We start from the raw sequence: 6000 nt of genomic DNA, 5'->3' as shown, positions 1-6000 counted from the left end.
TCAGGGCAATCAGTCAGACCCATCATTTCCTGGGAAGTGATTTCCATTTTGTGACCCGCATTGGTTTCTCTGCAAGCAATGATAATTATGGTGATTTGTAAACTTGTTAATGCCACAAGCAGGAACCTTTCACGTTCAGAGCCAAAGGGGCCTCTTTGCCAAGCTCAGCTCTATCTTTAGAAAGGAAAGAGAGTGGCGTTTGGGAGAAGGCATCATTAGGCAGCCACGACCAAACTCTATACTTGAGTAATTTTGAACTTGGCACACGCAGGACATTCCAGGGATCCATCAGTGAAAGACTTTGGTTGGTTAAAAGCATCCTTTTATTTCAAAGTGTATTTGAAAAAATAGAGGAAGACAAGAACTGAAGGAGACGTTTTGGGGAAAGAAACATCTACTGGACCTGGGAGAGATCCCCATGGAGAGCGAGGGAGATGTCCAAGGGAGCTGGGATACACAGAACTGCCTCCCTAGTGCAGGCCCTCATCACCTCCCACTTTAATTACTGCAACCACCCCTGATTAAACTCCCACTTCCACTGGTGCTCTAGAAAAGATAGCAGCTCCCGACAGTCTCTAAGATGGAAAGTAAACTCCTCAAACTGGCCTTTGAAGACCTTCTTAATCTGGCTCAGCCTACCTTTTAAGGATTATCACACATCACCCTGCTACCCCACTGGCCTATTTGCTGTTCTGGAACCTGGTATTCTATTGCCCAACTCCAAGTCCCAGGCATTCCTTCCTAGTCTCCACCTTACGGGATCCAGCCTCCTTTCAGAGCTCAGACCAAGTAGGAAAATTGCAGGAAGGGGCATCCTTTGAGCTGTTCATGCCCTCCAAAAAGTAATGTCCTTTGGACTAGCTTTGGATCCGTTTTGTATTTACTTTTTTATTATATGTTCTTCCCCCCTCAAAAGAATGCTAGTTCCTAGAGATCAGGAAGTGTTTCATTTCTTTCACTGTATTCTCAGTTCCAAGCAGAAGTCCTGGCACAGAGTAGGAGGAAGGGAGGGAGGGAGGAAAGGAAGAAGGAAGGGAGAGAGGGGGGAAGAAGAAAGGAAGGAAGGAAGGAAGGAAGGAAGGAAGGAAGGAAGGAAGGAAGGAAGGAAGGAAGGAAGGAAGGAAGGAAGGAAGGAAGGAAGGAAGGGAAGGGAAGGGAAGGGAAGGGAAGGGAAGGGAAGGGAAGGGAAGGGAAGGGAAGGGAAGGGAAGGGAAGGGAAGGGAAGGGAAGGGAAGGGAAGGGAAGGGAAGGGAAGGGAAGGGAAGGGAAGGGAAGGGAAGGGAAGGAAGGGAAGGGAAGGGAAGGGAAGGGAAGGGAAGGAAAGGAAAGGAAAGGAAAGGAAAGGGAAGGGAAGGGAAGGAAAGGAAAGGAAAGGAAAGGAAAGGAAAGGAAAGGAAAGGAAAGGAAAGGAAAGGAAAGGAAAGGAAAGGAAAGGAAAGGAAAGGAAAGGAAAGGAAAGGAAAGGAAAGGAAAGGAAAGGAAAGGAAAGGAAAGGAAAGGAAAGGAAAGGAAGGAGGGAGGGAGGAAGGAAGGGAGGAAGTGAGGGAGGGAGGGAGGGAAGGAGAGAAGGAGGGAGAGAGAGGGAAGGAGAGGAGGGAGAGAGGAAGGGAGGGTGAGAGCACTACTCTCTTCTCCATCTATTTTGCCTCTTGATCCCATCAGCTTCTATCGATTTGATTATCATCTCTAAGCAGATGATTCTCAGATGAATCCAACCCTAACCATCTAAGTCTCACATCTCCAACTGCGTCCTGGAGACATCTTAAACTCAACCTTTCCAAGACTGAACTCCCCAAATCCCCCCATCAACCAGCACTTTCCTCAGTTCCTTCTTCCTTTCAAAGGTACCACCATCCTCCCACTCACCCAGGCTCACACCTAAGGGTCACCCCCATCTCCCCACACTCTCTCACTCCTCATATCCAATGTGCTGCCAAGTCCTGTCAATTCTATCTTCAGTATCTGGTTGTTTCTAGTTTCTGACACTGCACCCACCTTGGGGCTGGTCTTCACCACCTCCATGACTGCTTCAGTGTCTTCTGCTTTGTCTTTCTTTCTCCAAGCCATCCTCCTCTCAGCTATCAAAATGATCTTCCTAAAGCACAATTTGACCACATCCACCACCCATTCAATAAACCCCAGTGGTGCCCTGTTCCCTCCGAGATCAAATTAAACCTGCTGCTTGACTTTCAAAGCCTTTCACAGCCTGGCTCCTTCCCACCCTTCCAATCTTCTTATTCTTGACTCCCCTCCTCATAATCTGCTCACTCTTGACTGGCCTCCTTGTAGTTCCTCACACAAGACACTCCATCTCCTGATTCAGTGCATTTTCACTGGCTGTCGCCCATGTTTCAAATGCTCTTCCTTCTCGTCTCTGCCTCTCGGCTTCTTTCATGTCCCACGTTCTGCAAGAAAACTTTCCTGATCTCCCTTCAGTCTAATGCCTTCCCTCTTTTGTTCATTTCCAGTTTGTTCTGTATATATCCTGTGTGAACACAGTCATTTGCCTCTCCCATTAGGCTGTGAATTCCTTGAGTTCTGCTCTTCAATCGTGGCCAAATTTTCTTGACCTTGTGGACCAATATTGTTCAACCAAACCGTGGGGTTTTCTTGGCAAAGATACTAGAATGGTTTGTTATTTCCTTCCCCAGTTTTTTCTGTTTTTAAATTTATTTTTTCTTTATTTGTTCCATGCAGGCAGGGGTTAGGTGACTTGTCCCGGGTCCCACAGTCTGAGATCTAATTTGAACTCCAGGTCTTTCTGACTCCACTGCCACCTCTAGCTGCCCCATTTGCACAGAATAAGTGCTTAATAATGAAACACTCGTTGACTGACTATTCTCTGGACTAAACATACATACATTAATATAGACACCACAGACATCATAGGCACCATTCACTAATATAGTCTAAGGCTGCGTTGGCTTTTATGGCCTTCATGCCACCCTGTCAAGTCTTCTTGACTTTTCATACACTAAAACCCTCGGGGTTTTCACCATGATCTACTATCTAGCTATGATTCATCTACCTTATCCTTAGCAACATTTTTTGAACCCAAATGTAAGATTTTGCTGAATATGACATTTTATCTAAAGAGATTCAGCCCATTGTCCTCCCTTATGAAGATCTTTTTGGATCCTGATGGTCATTGAGTGTTCTCATTATTCCCCCAGCTTTTTGTCATCAGCAAATGTGAGCCTGGCATCTCAGTCTTTATCCAAATCAATATTGAAGATGTCTAACAGCACAGGGCACACTACTTCTGGTCCCCAACTCTTACACCCACCTAAGTATCCAAAAGATCCAGTCTGCTTTTCCATAGCATAAATGAGCAAGAAGGGAGATGCTTGACATGATGATCTTTCAAAGATCTGGGACGTCATGGGTTTGAATGTCATCTACCTGAAACAGTTCAGATCTCAAGTTCTCTACAAGTGAAAAATAGCCTTCAGGGATTTTAGTGGTCCAAACCAAACCAATGCAATGAAGGAAAGCAGAAATCTGGGAAATAATTTTTATAGCCAGCATTTCTGATAAAGGCCTCATTTCTCAAATATAAAGAGAAATTAATCAAATTTATAAGAATACAATGCATTTGGGGGCAGCTAGATGGCACAGTGGATAAAGCATTGGCCCTGGATTCAGGAGATCCTGAGTTCAAATCTGGCCTCAGACACTTGACACGTATTAGCTGTGTGACCCTGGGCAAGTCACTTAACCCTCATCGACCCACTCAAAAAAAAAAAAGAATACAAGTCATTTTCCAATCGAGAAATGGTTAAGGGATATGAACAAGTCATTTTCATATCATAGTTTAGTATTGTGGTAACATAAACCTTAATGGAAAATGTGATGAATGAGGACATTGGAAATTCTATGAACCAGAAGAGAAAAAGTTGAAAACTGCAGACAAAAATATCTATCTGTACCCTATTGAACAGAGTTTATCAGGCAGGCCAAAGTCTTTCTTTCCTAACTGGTGACTCCCTCCTGAGGGAAAGAAACCTCTCTGGGGCCAATCATTTAGGAAGGACTCCTGCCATACTTCACCTGGATTCTCTCTGTGGATTGTCCACTGCCCCCCCCCCCCGCGATTGGCCACATTTCCCCTTCACCTCTCCCTTTTCCAGGTTCCCCGTATATGTTGTCTTCCAGCATTATAATTGTTATTATTATCATTAATAGTAATAATAATAATAGCAGTTATGCGTTGTCATTCAGCCATTTCAGTAATATCTGACTCTTCGTGACCCCATCTGGGGTTTTCTGGGCAGAGACACTGGAGGGGTTTGCCCTTTTCTTCTCCAACTCATTTTACAGATGAGGAAACTGAGGCAAACAGGGTGAATTCCCATTGCTTAGATCGATATTTGGCACTTAATAAGTACTAAATAAATATGTAGCTAGCTAGCAATCTGAAGGAACATCTCAGAATTATGATTAAAAATCATATAATAAAAGAGAGATTGAGGTTTACATTATTATATAATACATTACATAATAGAGTGTAAGTCATAATTATATTATCAATGTTATAATCATGACATATGTACATTTATATAATTTTCTTATTTCTTTACATATCCTTTCCTTCTTAGGAGTACATAAATTCCTGGAGGGTACTAGGGACTTTTTTCTTTTTGCATTTGTTGCTGGGATCCCCAGCTTATCTATTTATTTATCTATTTTTTCATTTATTTGTTCATTCATTCATTCATTTATCTGCTTGCTTGTCTACTTATTTATTTAATTACTTGTTCATTCAGGTATTTATTTTTCTCCTTCATTTGCTCATTTATTTCTTTAGTTGTTTGGTTGTCTGTCTACTCATTCATTTATTTATTTACTTACTCACTCAATTATTTTATTTATTTATCTGTATGTTTGTTCATGTATTTATCTATTCATTCATTCATCTATTCATTTATTCATTTAATTTTTTATTGGGGGGCAGGGGAAGGGGAAGATAGCAGACCTGGAGTTTTATCACTAGGGACCTTCCAGTGAAAAGACTCACTCTCCCAAGCCAGATCATCAGTTGCTCGGTAACTTAGGATAGAAGAGAGAGCTGCATATGGGCACTGAGAATTTATGAGAGTTGACTAGGGTCACACAGCCAGTATATGTCAAAGATGGGATTGGAACCAGGACTTCCCTACTCGAGGCCAATTTTCGTTCCAATACATATGGGATGCACAAGGTACTTAATAAGCGTTTGTTGAACTAATTAAGTAATTGCTCTCTGTAGGGGGTTTAGCAAAGAGAAAGTGTTCAGTTATCATTTCTCTCATTCTGCTGACCCTTCTCGGAAATCTAGAGAGGCCCCTGAAATCATTAAGGAGGAAAGGGTGTCGACAGGCAGCAGAAAGAAACCCAGAAGCCCTCGGGCAGTGATCTGGGCTTACCAGCGATTTCTAGCCCCAGACACTCCATCGTTTTCCTTTTCTGTTGTCCTATCATGGCATTCAGGTGACCCTACAGATGTGAAGGTTTGCCAGCAAGAGGCAAGCTCTGACAGGTGAGAGGCTCTTCTCTAGTTTGGTGGCTTTGATTGATTCCTGGGGACCTTTCTGTGAGTCTTCTATTCCCCAACATCCGGGGCTACCACTGTCCAGTTATCCAGGACAACTCATTGTGGGATTGTTGATTGGGAGCTGACTCAGGGATCACCTGAACTAGAGGGCTCAGGTCTAGGCACCACCTTTTTTTTTTTTTTTTTTGGCGGGGCAATAGGGGTTAAGTGACTTGCCCAGGGTCACACAGCTAGTAAGTGTCAAGAGTCTGAGGCCGGTTTTGAATTCAGGTCCTCCTGAATCCAGGGCCAGTGCTTTATCCACTGCGCCACGTAGCTGCCCTAGGCACCACCTTTTAGGAAGGATGTTGATGACCTGGAAAAAGTCCAGAAGAGGGCGGCTAGGGGGGTAAAAGGTCTTGAGTTCATGTCATCCTGGATCTGCAGAAAGAACTAGGCATGTTTAATCTTGGGAAGAGAAGGCTCAG

Source organism: Dromiciops gliroides, chromosome 2 (genome assembly GCF_019393635.1).
Source record: "Dromiciops gliroides isolate mDroGli1 chromosome 2, mDroGli1.pri, whole genome shotgun sequence".
Taxonomy (NCBI): domain Eukaryota; kingdom Metazoa; phylum Chordata; class Mammalia; order Microbiotheria; family Microbiotheriidae; genus Dromiciops; species Dromiciops gliroides.
Note: the sequence above shows the minus strand (reverse complement) of the source record.